The 17358-nt window shown below is 42.2% G+C and overlaps 1 long non-coding RNA gene across 1 annotated transcript; it reads left to right on the plus strand.

Moving 5' to 3' along the window:
- Window positions 1-9119: 9119 nt before the first annotated feature.
- On the plus strand, window positions 9120-12555 carry LOC110015497. The gene is made up of 2 exons (XR_002290705.2): window positions 9120-11115; window positions 11217-12555. It is a non-coding gene; the product is annotated as an uncharacterized LOC110015497 (long non-coding RNA).
- The last annotated feature ends 4803 nt before the right edge of the window (window positions 12556-17358 follow it).

The raw sequence follows: 17358 nt of genomic DNA on the forward strand, positions 1-17358 counted from the left end.
CATCCAACTCACTCCAGAATCTCTCCTTCACTTCTAACTCACAGCCAACCTGTGGCGCATACCCACTGACTACATTCACCATCACCCCTTCAATTTCTAACTTTAGGCTCATCATCCTGTCTGAGACTCTTTTCACCTCTAGAACACTGTTTACAAACTCCCCCTTCAGAATCACTCCTACCCCGTTTCTCTTCCTATCAACACCATGATAGAACAGTTTGTATCCTCCTCCAATACTACGTGCCTTGCTGCCCTTCCACCTTGTCTCCTGCACACACAGTACATCTACCTTCCTTCTCTCCATCATGTCTGCCAGCTCTCTGCCTTTCCCTGTCATTGTGCCAACGTTAAGAGTCCCTATTCTCAAACCTATGTTCCTGCCTTTTCCCTTCTCTCTCTGGCCACGGACCCTTCTGCCTCCCCTCTTTCTTCGACCAACAGTAGTCAAATTTCCACCGACACCCTGTAGGTTAACAGCATCGGTGGCGGTCGTTGTTAACCCGGGCCTCGACCGATCCGGTATGTCAAAAGTGTTGTGGATGATTCGCATGGTTATTTTGGCAATTTTTACGCCGGATGCCCTTCCTGACGCAACCCTCTCTATTTATCCGGGCTTGGGACCGGCACAGAAGTTACTGGCTTGCAACCCCTGTGGCTAGATTTTTTTTTTACCCACATACAGAAGCCAAAAACGGCCTACCCTTCTTTTTTGTGCCCATTTTCTCGTGATAACGACATCATCTCATTATCACGAGAAAACAAGTTTTTTTTTTTTAGGAAAAAAGACCAAGTCTCGAGCGGTACACAGTTATTCCTGCCCCTTTCATGCGTCATTCAGTAACTGTGTAGACGGCCTGACCCCCTCATCTGGTCACGGATGAAACTGACCCGGGATCCTTGAACTTCAGCCGCCTGCGCAGCTGCAGCCGGGCCAGCCTTTCTCCTCAAAGGATTGACTGATTTGAACGTCGTTTATGATCGACATCAGCAGCACAATCTCCGCCTGAGCTGGACCACGATTAAAATGATCAATTACCTGATAGCACCCGACGAAGACAGGCAACACATTCAAAACAATATTTCAGCCTCACTCTTAATCGACTGCCCAAAACAGACTCCTAAACCCTGCCCAAAAGATCATTGGCTACCCTCTTCCCTCACTGAAGGACCTCTACAGCACTCACTGTCTTGGGAGGGCACGCAACATCATGAAAGACTGCACACACCCAGGACACCGGGTGTCTAAATGATTGCCCTCTGGAAAAAGACTAAGGGTGCTGAGGTCACGGACCAACAGACTCAGAGACAGTTTTTACAACAGAGCAATAGCCCTCATGAACACACACATGGTTTAGATTCTCTGGGAGAAGGAGGAATGTAGATTCTGTATATACACCTGGTGTGCATTTGTATACAGTATACCCTTGTTTTTCGCGGGGGTTACGTTCCAAAAAGAACCCGTGATAGGCAAAATCCGTGAAGTAGAAACCTCTATTTTTTTTTTTACAATTATTATACAATTAAACACTCTATTATACGTTGAAAAGAAAGAACAAACCATTTTACAGGCTCAAGCATTTGTTTCACAAATAAAAGTACTTTAGAAACGTTTTTTCAAAAAAATTACTTCTGTACTGTACTGTCAAATAATAATTTTAATCATCGATGTGAACAGAAGGCTTCCAATTGCGCCGCGACCCGAGTAATTGGATTAAACGGGAGAAGGTTTAAAATGATTATGAAAAAAATACAAAGTACAGAGGGACAAATAGTGACTCAGGTGTATTTCACTGCTCTACAGACTGAGCCGCTGCATCCTGACTCCGCTCTGCAGTGTTTTCTTCTTTTGAAGCCCGCAGTGCAGGTGTGTTTGTTCGGGAAAACAACATAGTGATAGGCAGTTGTTGTCGCTCTTTTTTCTTCTTTGCAAAAAGATCCTTATACACCGACATGCCACCATCAAGAGATTTTGCACGAACGTACGAACACACGAACGTTTAAACACACGAACGTTTAATATGTACACGTACGTTTTACGTACGTGTACATATTAAACTGCAACGTTATTGACGCACAGGTAGAGAAGAAGCAGTGACTTGTTAGCCAATCAGAATGCAGAACACAATGAACGATGCAAATCCGTGAAGTAGCGAAACCGTGAAAACTAAACCGCGTTATAGCGAGGGATCACTGTATTTATATATATTTGTGTACATATATATATTTATATATGTATATATTTTTAGATACTTTTTTTGTATGTAAGATAATTGTTGCAGTTTTTTATTATGTTGTTTTCTTCTCTGTCTTTGCACCAATGTAGGAAAGTTTGCAATTTCGTTGTACTGTTGTACCAAGTGTGACCGTACAATGACAATAAAGCTTTATCTTATCTTATCTGAATCACCAGCCAAGGAAGAAAAAGATGCATAAGAAAGTCTATCCCGTAAGTCTGTAACAGTCGCTCCTTACAGCTGATCTCTATGTATTAATTTAACTATTAAGTATTCTTTTGATATGAAATGTAATAAAGTCAAAACTACATATTTTAGCAACTGTTTCATTTTCCAGAAGAAATAACTACAAATCCATTTTTCAGCCTTTGGCTTCCTCAACCTGAAAACAGGAATGTGTTGATATGCCAGAAGTCCTCTGCCCTCGTTACACTGTCCTGTACAGTGTTCAGCATAAATGAGTACATCCCACTAATTTTCTTTTGTTCATTGAGCAAAAGAAACATTTCCAAAGTTTCCACAAGGTTGAGTTTTATTGAACTGCTTTATCTCCATAACATGAAATTTAAGGTAAATGATCAAAATTAGATCACATAATCTTCGGTTTTACTTAAATTGGTATCTGTAAGATGGCTGCACTTCCATCTTTCCTAAATTTTTGGATCACTTTGGCTATAGTAATTTGACTGATATGTAAAGATTTGCTGATCTTCTTGTAGCCCTCACCTTTTTTGTGCAAAGAAATGATTTCCTTTCTGTGACATTTGTTTTCCAGCCATTACTGACAGCATGAATTAGGAGGAGCTTTTCTTGGTTAAGAAATGCCCTTTTGTGTCACCTGTGTGCTGGACACCTCTTAATCCAATCATTAGACTCACCTGTGCTTGAATGCCTGTTAATTAGAATCTTGTAGTCTTATGTTTGGCTTTTTTCTTAAGACTAGGGATGGGAGTAGAAGCCTCATGAAGCTTTCACGGGGTTCATGTAATTGTGCCGGAAAAATTAAAACCATTTGGGGCTTTGAAACCACACAGAACAGCGGCATCTGGTGGCGGACTGGACGTATATCATCTGCTTCAATTAAGCTCCTTGTCCTCGTGACACTTCAGTGTGGAAATGATAAAAAAAAAAAACAATGTAAAACAACACAATATGTGACGATTACTGTGAGAAGTGCTGTCTTGACACTGCAAAATGCACATCACAGGAAGACAGTAAACGCAAGGCAAAATTGTAAAATGCTGGTCTGGAACTCATGAGCTGTGCACGCAAACGCCACTAAATTAGTTATCGAGCTATCTGTAACTTAAATATGTTCACTCACCATCATAGATTTATAAAAACGCCCCCTTTACAACGTTAATAGTGTATTACCAAACCAAGCTGAAATGATCTCAAGCCACAGAACGTCTTTTACCAGGAGCCATGGTAAAGTGCAACTGATTCAGATACAGAGGAAACAACAAAACTGGTCGGGAAACGTTGTTTGAGATTCATTCGTATTTATAGATAATAGCGCGCCCAACTGTTCAAACACAAGTGTCATTTGGGGGGTATTCCAGAAGGCATGTTTAAACTAGCCTGACTTTAACCCTGAATTCTGTCTGAAATCCGCCTGAACTTCCTTACTCTGGGTATGTCGGTTCCAAAAAAACGCATATGAGTTAGCGTAATTACGCTCGACTTGGTAACCCTGGGTTAATGCGCGTGCACAGCAAGTACATAAAGACATTCTCAATGGATCGACGATTTCCAGAGTCACCATGGAAACGTGTAAAGAACAAAAGAGAGCGCTATACTTCAGTGAGACGGAGTCTGAGATTTTAATGACGGCGTATGAAGATTATACGTCCATCAAAAAGTAATACGGGTGCATCATCAGCAAAAGAAAGAGTTTCTGCTTGACTGGACAGAAAAAGAACGGACAAAGGAAACGCAGGAGTTTCTATCTCAATCCTATTTTCATTGTGACACACACACACACACACACACACACACACACACACACCCACACACACACACACACACACACACACACACACACATACATATATATATATATATATATATATGGAACAAGGAGAAGACTGATCAGAAATGCAGCCAAGAGGCCCATGATCACTCTGGATGAACTGCAGAGATCTACAGCTGAGGTGGGAGAGTCTCTCCATGGGACAACAATCAGTCATATACTGCACAAATTTGGTCTTTATGGAATAGTGGCAAGAAGAATGATATTTCTTAAAGATATCCATAAAAAGTGTCATTTAAAATTTGCCGCAAGCCACCTGGGAGACACGGCAAACATGTGGAAGAAGGTGCTTTGGTCAGATGAAACCAAAATTGAACTTTTTGACAACAATGCAAAATGTTATGTTTGGCGTAAAAGCAACCCTGTTCATCACCCTGAACCATCCCCACTGTCAAACATGGTGGTGGCAGCATCATGGTTTGAGCTTGCTTTTCTTCAGCAAGGACAGGGAGAATGGTTAGAATTGATGGGAAGATGGATGGACCCAAATACAGAACCATTCTGGAAGAAAACCTGATGGAGTCTACAAAAGACTTGAGACTGGGACGGAGATTTGTCTTCCAACAAGACAATGACCCAAAACATCAAGAGAAATCCACAATGGAATGGTTCACAGATAAATGTGTCCAGGTGTTAAAATGGCCAAGTCATAGTCCAGAAGACCACTGTCTTCCAGCTCTCACGCATGTCCTGAAGAAGTCCAACGTTCTTCTCTGCCACTCCAGACTTCCACTCCTCTCTCAATACAGTGCAAAGCCCTACACGTTGTGCATTATGTGGACCTATGTCCAGCCATTTTTGACCAGACAAAACCAGAGTGACGTTGAAGAAATGCAGATTTTTTAAGGTTCTTACATATGATGTCCAAGTAAAAAATAAAAGCTTTCAGTTCATTACACCAAGATACTTCAAAAGTTTTCTTGCAGTGTGGAATTCAAGCGAGTTGCAGTGTGGCTGCTCAGAACCAAGGCCCACTCTACAAAAAGACAAAGCTGCTGATGCAACTTTGATCAAAACAGTTTGAAGGAAGCCAAGCAGCATCTGATTTGGTCAAAACTAAAACAACACTTAACTTCTGTTCTGGATAAGATTCTGGATGAAAAGGCACCAAGAAACACATTGTTCTTTGGATAAGTCCAAAGAGGTCTGGATCAGACTCTGCACTGATTAGGTTTTCTTCTCAGACTTGATTTTATTTAATTGGAATTTCCCATTTTTGTCGAATGCATTAACCTAAACTTCTTATGAAACTTTTAAGAAAATCTAAATGTGGGCTTAATTCATTTTCTTAAAATATCTTTTTTACACAAATGTGGGCAAAGTTAAATAAATTTAGTCAAGAATGGTGCAGGAAAGGGCCTGTTTTGTGACCTGCAGTCACATTGTTCCTCCATGCGGAGGTGTTGTTGGAGCGCCTTTGAACCTCGTGTTCACGCTTTGTGTGGAGCTGTGCGTCAGGGTTTCAGATATTCTTGCTCAGACCAGAGTTCTGTTGGTGTTATCTCGTTTGTCTTGTGTGTCTTTGGGGTTATCAGCCACGCCAATCCGCTGACGTTTCCTCTAAATTCAGAAACTGTTCTAGGTTTCTTCTTTTTTTTAAGAATTAGGAGTTTTTCCTTACCGAGAAGGAGGGTCTAAGGGCAGGGATCCCCAGTTTAGCTCAGTCTGTTTAGTTTATTTTAGCCATTACCCATTGAATTCTATGACTTCATGTTCTTTATGATTTCATGTTCTTAGACAATTACCGGCATGAAGCCCATTGAAACAACTTTTGTTGCAATATTGGGCTATATGTATAAATTTAAATTGAATTGATCCATGGTGGTGGTGGGGGGGTCTCACCAATCTACAAGCAGGATGATTTCATTAACAGCGGGTTTTGTGCTCCTTGTCTTCTACCTCGTGTGTGTGTCTCATCTCCTCCTCATCCACTCTCTCAGGATGAAAAGGGGCCAAAGCATCGCCGGATTTGCAGGACAGTGCTGAGGCATGTGAGGGGGGGTGGGGTGGAGAGTGGTCGGGATCGTTGTAAGTGGGTCAGCGCCGTGCTGCCCCCAGCGCTCAGCCCCATGCAGAACACGGCCTCACGCCACATTCACGCTTCCTATCACAGAAACGTCAAATTTGTGCACCCCATTCAAAGTCCGCACAGAGGGGTGGGGGTAAAACAAGCTGGGTAGGTGTTTTTCTATAAATGAGATCTCAGGGACTCACTCTTCTTCTGCGCCCCCCCTCTCCAGTCATCCTGGCTGCTCAGTCGTGCAGGGTTTTGTGCGTGCACTTCTGCGACCCTTCAAGTGCTGCGTAATGCTGGGGGGCAGAGTGTCATAAAAGGCAAAGGCGCTCTGATCTCTGAGGGGAAGCAGGGCTCTGTGTCAGTCTTTTCAGAAATATTTGTTGGACTTTGAAGCGAGTTGTGTTGTTTTCTTGTGAGAAGAATTTCACCGCCTCAAGGCCCAGAGAACATCTGCTCATGAGACGCGAAGGCCAGAGGGAAACCAGGACTCAATGCAGAAAATGAAAGGAGCAGGAGAGCATGCAGGGGTGGGGGCACAGGTGGGGCACCACGGGCCTACAGGTGCACAGTCACTCCCAGCATGACAACAGGTAACTACATCAATAACGAAGAGCAGAGAAACAAGGCCAGTCATCATCTGCACGCTGTCCAACCAGTTAAACAGCTGGATGAGACGAGACAACAAGACTTTCTGCCTCTGCAGGCTTCTGTGCTCATCGCTGGTGATGCTTTTCTTTACTGAAGTACTCTGCGTCATCGTCAGGACTGAACACAGCAGCAATAAAAACAGGTTCATAACAATTTCAGCGTCACTGAGAGGTTGTTTAAACCGTCTCCAATGGGACACGAGCAAAGATTAAAACTGGAGTCACTGCACCGTCAAGCATCCTCCCTGCTCTGCTGGATCTAGACATTGAAGAAGAGAGAACTTTACGGACTGAGTGTGACGCCACCCATAGAAAATGCCTTACATCCGCCTCAACCAAAATGAAGCCACTTCAGTCTCCATTTTTCTCCGATACAGGACAGTGCCAGAGGACAGTGATTGGTCCAAGTGGTTTAAGTCAACGTTTCTATGGCAACTATAGTGCAACATTGTATCGACAAAGTTCGCTTCCTTCCACTCAAGCAATATTTGTTTTTTTGTTTAATTATCTTAAGTTTGATACATCATTGTATGAATGTATAACTGATGATTGTAATGTTTTTTGTGTACTACTCTTATTTGATTGCTTGAAATAAACCATTTTAAATCAAATCAAATGTATTCATAAACTGCCTAGAAAACAGAATAAAATGTGGATTGATGATGACTAACATCAGTGACCACCTTCCGTTATTTGCAAACTATGAATGTGTTTGTAGAGAAATAAAATAAAAAAGGCAAATGGTTTACAGAAGAAAACTAACAGAGGAATCAATAAATGCATTTAAATTAGAACTACAAGCACAAACCTGGAAAACCCTGTATGATAGCAACGATGTCAACTTAGCGTGTGAAAAATGTATGCAGGGGTTTACATCTATGTATGACAAAACCTGCCCACTTACAAAATCCTGTAATAGCAAACAATATAATAAAATTCCATGGATGACTATTGAACTGAAAAACGATGACTAAGAAGTTCAATAATTATTTTGTAAAAATAGGACCAAAGTTAGCCGACGAAATAAACTGTACTAATGACCCACTAACCTAGGTACATTTGCAATTTATCCTTTCAAACAGGAACATTTCCACAAAAAATGAAAATAGCTCAAGTAATTCCAGTACACAAATCAGGGGACAAACACCAACTAACAAATTACAGACCAGTTTCTTTACTCTGCCAATTCTCAAAAACATTTCAAAAAGTATTCCTCACAAGGATGGAAAATTACGTTGAGAAACATAAACTAATGTCCGACGACCAATATGGTGTCAGAAAAAACAGATCAACATTCATGGCAATTACGTAACTAACTGAAAAAAAATAATAAATGTCACAGATAATAAGGAGTTCACAGTAGGAGTGTTCATCGATCTGAAAAAGGCTTTGACACTATTGATCATAACATTTTAGTAAACAAACTGGAAAGATATGGAATACGAGGACCAGCATTAAATTGGTTAAACAGTTACATTAATAACAGGCAGCAGTTTGTACAACTGGAAGATTGTAAATCATCCCTGCTAAATTTAAGCTGTGGAGTTCCACAAGGGTCAGTATTAGGCCCAACACTGTTCATCCTATACATTAATGACACACAGGGTTTCAAATACTTTTTATATGCCAATGACACAAGTGTGTTATATACTAAGATTGAGTTCCTTCAGTAATTATGGACGACAAAATAAGCTGGAAGCCACAAATAAAGCAAGTCATAGCTAAACTTGCTAAAAGCATAGCAGTGTTGGGAAAAACGTCATACACTCACTAACAGAGCACGTCAACTAATATATTCATCTATAATACGACCATACTTACAGTACAGTGTAGAAGTTTGGGAAAATACGGTATAAAACAAACCTACAGGGTTTGTATATCCTACAAAAAAAGCTATTTGAATAGTTCATGGAGTGGATTATGGGACACATGTGATTGCACAGCTTTTAAAGTCGGGTTTATTAAAATTATGGGAACTAGTGAAACTTAAAACAGCACTTATCATGTGTAACCCTTGTGCTATCCTAGGCACTTAAACATTGGGAGTTGGTTCATCTACACCCACTAGAGGTCTAGAAGTGCGCTGAACCTTTTTTCTTCAATGATTTGTGATCTTCACTGGTGTCCAAGGATTACATGAAATCTTTCCACCTTTATCCACCTTTGTCATGGTAGGAAGAACACGTCAATGTAAGGGTGGGGTCATCTAAGATAGCACAAGGGTTAAAGCCAGAAATAACTTACTTCCAGTAAACGTACATACAAACGTTCAACGACAAAGATGGGAGTTACAGTTTAAGAAATCAGCTGACCTTCAAAAAGCAGTGCATTAGCGCTACAAAAAAGAAAATTTGCTTATCAATTTGTGGTGTGGACTTTAGAACGGATTGGACGAAGGTTTAAAACAAACTAAGTCTACATGCATTCGAAAAGACATAGAAGATGTCACTGATGGAACTGCACAAGGCAAGAAATGATCAATTTAAACAAAAATGTAACTTCTGCACAGGTGCATTGCAGAATGTAATTTGAAGGCAATGAACAAAACTGTAAATAGAAATGCGCAGATCATTAGGTGTTGTAAAAAAGGGGTGGGATCATACAAGATTTCTATTCACCCAACTCCTTTTCAAGCACTCTGTCTTGTTTTATCTGTCTATTTTAAACTCTTGTGTTTATTTTCAAAGAACATGTCAATCAAACGTTCGAGGCGGTGCCAGCAGGCACTACATACGTTTATTGAGGCATCTGATTTGTCATTTTACAACTTAAATAACTTACAATAAAGAAAAAACATAGTGAAAAAAATTTAGGACTAGGACCAGAAGGTGTTAAGAAAAAGGCATCAGAGCAAGAATGGTTATTCTGACAAATAAAAAGACTTTGTAATAGTTGTTTATTTCTTTATAAGTCGATGGGATTTTGGCGTCTTGCAGCCAGCATACTTCCTCTTTGGAGTGCCAGGGGGAAGGGATTTCTTTCTGTAGTTTCTACATGCAGTCAATGGATCCTGACCAAAGCTGGTTTCCTTTGTTAGGGTGTCTGGTTTCACAGGTGTGAAAGTGCACCTTAACACTGCTGCTGACCAGAGGTCCTTGGTCTTTGAGGTACCTGGGACATTGCAAATTGCATGCTGTAAAATGTCCTGTTTTAGCCCAATAGTTCACAAACTACTTTAAAAATCTGAGCTCCTCTTCTGTGCTCTGTTGTTCCTCCAGTGTTCTCCTCCTCGCTGTGGTCTGTTGTTCCTGGACTTCAGTGTTCTCCTCCTCTCTGTGATCTGTTGTTCCTGTTCAGGGTTCTCCCCCTCTCAGACTCTTGCGAGTGTAATGTTAGCGGTTCCTGGCCGATGGTGTATTGATGATGCTGATAGGTGTGAAACCTCCTGCTGAGCTTCATCGGCTGGAAGTTGTTTGTGAAAATCTGCACATTTGAACCATCAGTTTCATTTACAAAAAGGAGCGTGTCTCCTGAAGCTCATCATGCCTCTGCTGTCCTTTTTCTGCCACATTGCCATGGCGACAGTGCCCTCCCGGGGTAATGGGGGACGAGTGCGCCAGAGCTATTTATTCTCTCTTTCTGCCTCCCTCCTTCCATCCATCGGCCTCTCATTTCTCTGTCTCTTTCCACCTCCTTCCCTGCCCTCTTCCTCCTGCAACCTTTCTTCTCCCTCCATCTCCCTCCTTTCCTCTACTTTTCCCCTTCCCTGATTGGTTCTCTTCCTCAAAATGAGATACTGCCTAATGAGACAGAGGGTGAGGAAGAAAGGGAGGGGACGAGGAAGAGCAAGTGTCTTTAAAAAAGGAGAAATATTGTGGGGGAGGTGATCTATGCAGGAGCGTGTTCTTCTTTTCAATGCCAGAGAACCTGATGATGTTACCTTTGAGTGAAACCTCACCCTTGTTCATTGTGTCCATCTGTAGGCCTGTGCACGTGTGTGATCTGGAACGTGCACGCTCAGGCGTCCCTGAGGCGTCCTGAGGTCTGTGTCAGCGGTGAAGGAGCACAGTTCCTGAGCTTTCAGCTCTATGAACAAGAATCAGAGATTTGTTTGTATCTTTCTGCCTTGGAACATTGTGTAGATGATGTTGTGTCAATCATGTTTTTCTTCATTTCAGGAGGAACAGAACAAAAGGAGAAGAAACTTTGAACATTTCTGGCCCAGAAAAACAACAACGATGGGAGGTTAAAACATTTAATCTTAGTCCTCCAAACAGAAAGTGCACCCACTATGGCAGGACTGGTCCTCATCTGATCCACCTTTGGTCCTGGTTGTTCACTTGCAGATGAACCCAACTTTCCACGGACCAAAGAGAGGAGGTGCTGTAAGCTCTGTGTGTTTGGGGGAGAAAAAACAGCTGCAACATGAATCTGAAGAAGCAAGAATTTTGAAAAAGTTTGGAAATGTCTGCTGGGTAAAGGTGGTGTAATAAGAAGCTTCAGGAGCGTCTTCATGGAGGAGAGTCTGATGAATAGCACTACCTGCTTTTCTTTATCCTGCTTTTTTCCCGTTTCTTGCAACCAATGGTCAAAACATCTCTGGGAAAAACCACAACATGAACCAAACTGCAAACTACATTGTGCTGAAAAGACAGACAGGAGCAGAAAATAGAATCCTCTCTATGGGATGGCAGAGGCTAATGTTCTATGGTCAGTTAAAGCCATGGAACCTCAGGAAAAAAAACGATTTATTTAATATGTCCACACTCCGGGTATTTGACACGCCATCAAGGACTCGCTAATCAGACGTTTAGCCCATGGTGTTCACACAGGACAAGCAGGGTTGACCCAGCCACTGTGCCAGAGGAAGACAGGGAACTGAGATTTTTCATTTGGTCTGTTTATTAAGCTGCACTTTGAGTAATTTGTTGGTGGATTTCTTAAAGACAGCCACTGTAAAAACAATAATATGTAAGTGTATTTATTTAGGGCAGTGTTTTACATTGTATTGTGTAGTTTCCTCCCATTTGTGCGAATGGTGTAATCACCCTAAACATAAACCTCCTGATGCTCTGCTCATGTCACTCCAACGTTTTCTCAATTGAGTTATTGTAAGTTTACAGCCTGTGAAGCAGTATGATGTCTTTACATTGACAGTGTGCAGATTTGCTCCCGATACGGATCTTTCCGTGCCTTTTGTGAAACAGACACTAAAATATTCTAACAAACATCCATAACATGAAATATGTCACAAACGGCCAGACGGCTGGTTCCACATGCAGCAGGTTTATTAGCACAGAGAGGATGACAAGTGTCAAACACGGCTAAAGGTCCACAGAGCTAAAGCAGGGTTGAAGAGGCAGAGGTCAGACATGGGCATTAGGGAGCAGGCTCAGAATAGTCACAGTTCAGGTGCAGGTTAGGGGGAGGCAGCAGGCAAAGTCAGATAAGTAGCAGGATTCAATTCAGTTGAATTTTATTTCTATAGCCCAATATCAAAACACAGCTGTCTCAATGGGCTCCACACCGGTAATTGTATAAAACATAAAATCAGCCATAAAATACAATAGCTGATTGCTAAACTAAACTAAACTGGGCGTCCCCGGGCATTCCTGGTCTAGGACCTTTCTTCTCTCTGAGAAAAAAATTCTAACAAAAAACCAAACAGATTCCATGAAAAAAAAATACAGAAGAAACCACATGACGGAGAGATCCTCTCCCAGGATGGCCAGGCGATGTACCAGGACTGCTAGAGAAGAATTAGCTTGTCTAACTCTACAACTACATGTTTGGATAGTGTAGCAGATGGGCTTCATCCAGATGGAACTGGGGGACAGCTGGGGACGCGAGACGAGCCAGAGCCGAGGTCCACGGCCAACAACAGAAGCATGTTAAGAGTAAGTTGCATGCACTATGGCACATATAGCAGATGTTAATATTAATAATAATAGAACATTTCTATTTTTAGGATAACAATATTAAGACAACATAGTATTAATCTGAGCAGGGGGAATGTGCTGCCCTGAGCGACCGGAGGAGTCACAACGGATGTATCACTGACAGGTGGGTTGATTTGTAGCCATGACATCATGGCTTCGATTGCAGAGTTCAGACGTTGGAGCTGGTGACAGTGCTCCAGGAATAAAGTAACAAACCCATCGGGTTTGTTGGGCTAGGAACTACTGCTGCTGGATCCCTGTTTGGCAAAGTATTCTGTCACAAGAATAGGCAGACTGCTGGATCCAAATGCATAAGTCCACAAAGCTATATCAGGGTCAGGCAGGCAGGGATCGATAACAGGCATCAGATCATCAGAGGAGAGACAATATGGTCAAAATTCAGGTGAAAGTCAGGGCAGGTGGCAGGCAAACCGAGTCAGAGTCAGCAAAGTGTGAGCGAAGTGTTCTGTTTGGTTGGTAAGGCAGTAAGAGGTCTTTAATATAGGATGGGGTCACGATTAGTAAGGCCATGCAGGTTAGCGGGAGGATTTTGAACTTGATTCTAGAATCAACTGGGAGCCAGTGAAGTGAAGCTAACACAGGAGTGATGTGATCTCTTCTGCTAGTTCCTGCTAACAATCTAGCTGCTGCGTTCTGAACAAGCTGGAGACTTCTTAAGGAACTCTTAGGACACACTGCTCACAAAGAGTAACGGTAATCCAGTCTAGACGTAACAAATACTTGGCTGAGTTTTTCAGCATCACTTTTAGAAAGTACATTTCTGATCTTAGTTACAATGTGCAGGTTAAAAAAATGCAATTTTACTCATCTGTGATATGTGAGCCTTAAATGATAAACCCTGGTCAAATAAAACCTCTAGATATCTAACTGTGGAAATGGAGGCTATACCTACACCATCCAGGGAGACTCATCCATGCATTTGTTACGTCGAGGCTGGATTACTGTAACTCCTTGTTAGCAGCGTGTCCTAAGAGTTCCTTAAGAAGTCTCCAGCTTGTTCAGAACGCAGCAGCTAGATTGTTAGCAGGAACTAGCAGAAGAGATCACATCACTCCTGTTTTAGTTTCGCTCCATTGGCTCCCAGTTGATTCTAGAATCAAGTTCAAGATCTTCCTGTTAACCTATAAGGCCTTACATGGAATGGCTCCGTCCTATATTAAGGACCTCATAGTCCCTTACCATCCAATAAGAACACTTCCTCGCAAAATGCAGGACTGCTTGTGGTTCCTAGAATTAGTAAAAGTACAGTTGGAGGTAGAGCGTTTAGCCACCAAGCCCCTGTTTTATGGAATATGCTCCCAGCTCATGTAAGAGAGGCCGACACAGTTTCTAGACAGGCTTATTATCAGACTAGCTAGTATTCAGAGATTATTTAAGTTAATGTTAATGTGTTTAAATTAAACTTAATAACAATAACTTTTTGTTTTAAAAGGCTGCTAGAAGTTGAAGCTTGGGTAACTATGGTGCACTGGGGTTCTGTCCTCTTTTCTCATCTACTTCTACCCTTCCTCTCCTCTATTTTTGATCATTATTCATCAATTAGTTCTCCATGCCTCTGTTTGGTGCAGTGGGATTCATGTAGTGTCCCTCTTTCCCTCTCCCATCCTGGGGAGTGGGAGTGCTTCCAGATTCCAGTTGGCTCGTCCGTGCTCCTGTTCCTGACCGTGTACCTCGCCTTTGCTCCCGCTCCTACACCTGGGTGTGGATCCTGCCTCTGGCTCTTCTCTGCTCTGTACCTGACCGAGTACCTCGTCTCTGCTCCTGCTCCTACACCTGGCTGTGGTTCCTGTCTCCGGCTCAACTCGCGTCCCCGACTGTCCCCCTGACTCCGTCTGGATGAAGCTCCTCTGCTGGACTTTATATATGTAGTTGTAGAGTTAGATAAGTTAATTCTTCTCTAAGAGTTCTGTTAAATCGCCCGTCTGTCCTGGGGGAGGATCCCTCCTTCATGTTGGCACCCCTGAGGTTTCTTCGTTTTTTTTCCGGAATCCGTTTTTTAGGAGTTTTTCCTTACCGCGAAGGGGGGTCTAAGGGCAGGGATGCCAATATAGCTTAGTCAGTTTGTTAGTTCATTTTAGTATTTTCCTATTGAACTCTCTGTATTCATGATCCTTTTGAGTTCATGTTTCACTTCGAAGCCCATCAAGACGACTGTTGTTGTGATTTTGGGCTATACAAATAAAATTGAATTGAATTTAATTGAATCTGATCAGACAGAGCATCTCTCAGTTTTTTAGGACCTAGTATAATAACCTCAGTTTTTTCTGAGTTCAGGAGAAGGTAATTAATTAATTAATTAATTCTTGATGTCTCTGATGCAGGCATTCAGTTTCTCTATATGGTCATTCTGGTCAGGTTTAATGGATAAATACAACTGCGTCTCATCCGCATAACAGTGAAAATTAATGCTGTGTTTCCTGATAATGTTTCCTAGGGGCAGCTGTAAATCATTAACAGGATGGGTCCTAGAACTGAGCCCTGTGGGACTCCGTAACTGACTCAAGTGCAAAGAGAGGACTGTTCATCCAGCATGAGAAGACAGACCAGGAGATGACGCTCGATATGCAGGCAGAGTGGAACAAACAGTCAATCACTGATGTCAGTGATTGACAATGAGACTCAGTTGATGAGCGGCATCCAGGAAGTGAGCGCTGGGGCGGCTGGGAAAAGTACAGCGTTAATGATCTGGGGGATCTGGGGATGGCTCCCGCTGGTGAGCAAAGGGGGAGACAGAGCTCCGATTCCTGACAAAAGACTTTTGGATCGACAAAAAACAGAAACAAGTAAGTTTGCTGAAACAAAACACTAATCTGAGTTAAATGGCCACTATTTTCTTCTTTTGACTCCACTGAAATCATTTTAGGTAAATTGGCAAAATCATGAATTAAATTTAAGAATAAAAGGCAATTATAACAAAAATTTATTTGGTAAATTAAGAATTGTGAAATTAATAATTAATAACTACTCAAATTTAACTTGAGCTGTTAATATCAATTCCAAGACTATCTGAAGAGATGAACTTAAACGGAAAAGTCTCTAAACTGAGTAAGAAGTGATCATTTGGACCTAATTTCACTGGTTCTATGAAAGGCTTTCTCAAATCAACAGATGAGAATCTACAGACATGATGATTCAACTGTTTTTCAGAGTGAGATGCACCGAATGACGCAGGTTTGCAAAACAATTTTGAAAAATCATTTTTACTGAAACTATGCAGTTTCTATCAAGTTTATAAAGACAACAGACCAGACCAAGCAGCTGTGACTTCCCACAAAGCCGTTGGTCAAACGTGTAACCACTAGATGGCACTATGGAGAAGGTTTTAGACATTGTTCCCGAATACATTGGAATCAACAGTTTTGACATTTCTTTGGGTTTCATCTTGTTCTTCATCAAACATACGCTTTGTTTTCTGCACCCACCAAGCCCTGCTTCTCTCATATAATGTTGGATGATAAACCAATGAAAAGGGACATACTGCCCCCTACTGTGTGGGGTGGATTTATTATGGACGATGTGAGGCTGGACAGAGAAAAGTTGACTCGGGGAGCAGTTATCATCTGGCAAAGATCTGGTTTACTGAAGGGAATCCATTTGGTTTTTTTAACTCTCAGGAGGTGAAATGAAAACCTCCACCTTAAATAAAATTCCTTCCCAACGTGCGCTAGCTTCTTACAGTTTATCCTTTTTTTGAGTTTTTATTTTTGACCCTGTTTCATATTTTTTGTCTGATAAACTGTTTACTTCTTGCCTTTTCTCTTCTTTAAGAGTTTCTTTTTACTGTGATCCAACTTTTGCAATATGTTTTGTGTCTTTGGCTGAATTTTGCATAAATGCTTTTTTTAAGTGTAAGTTTTTTCATTTCATTTTTTCTCGTGTTTGGATTGTTTTGGACGGCAGAGCCCCTGTGGGGAGGAACTTTGGTTTCTGAACATCAGTTCAGCATCCATCATCCTTAACTTGATCGTTACATGCGTGACGAACACAAGCGACAAAATGACAGGGATGGGGTGGGAGGGGGTGATACAGAGGGAGAGCCAAGGCCAGGCAGGGGAGGGAGAGAGAGCAGAAGGGCTGGTGAGGTGATGGAAGCAACACTGTGTGACCCACTGCTATGATTGGTGGTGGGGGGGGGGGGGGACCGTCCTACATCCTCACCCCCCTTCCCTTCCTGCCCTCTTTGCCCTGTAACAGAGATCCCTTGAATGTAACGAGCAGACGCTGCCGCGCACAAACACTTTCACACATTCACTCCTTGGTGCACACACACATGATTATGCACACATAGATGTACACACGTGCACGCACACACGTGCACGCACACGCGTGCGCACTCTGGTGAAGTGGAGGTCAGTTCATGCGTTTGTGCTGGAAGCCAACAGCTTCTCTGGATCAGAGCTGTTGTTCTCAGATCTGACTCTCAGGTCACTTTGACAGTCCTGCCTCCTCCTCCTCCTCCTCCTCCTCTTCCTCCTCCCTCCTCCCTCCACTCTCCTCCCACCTGAGCAGTAATCTGCAGGGCTGATGA

Source organism: Oryzias latipes, chromosome 1, assembly GCF_002234675.1.
Source record: "Oryzias latipes chromosome 1, ASM223467v1".
In the NCBI taxonomy this organism is placed as follows: Eukaryota; Metazoa; Chordata; class Actinopteri; order Beloniformes; family Adrianichthyidae; genus Oryzias; species Oryzias latipes.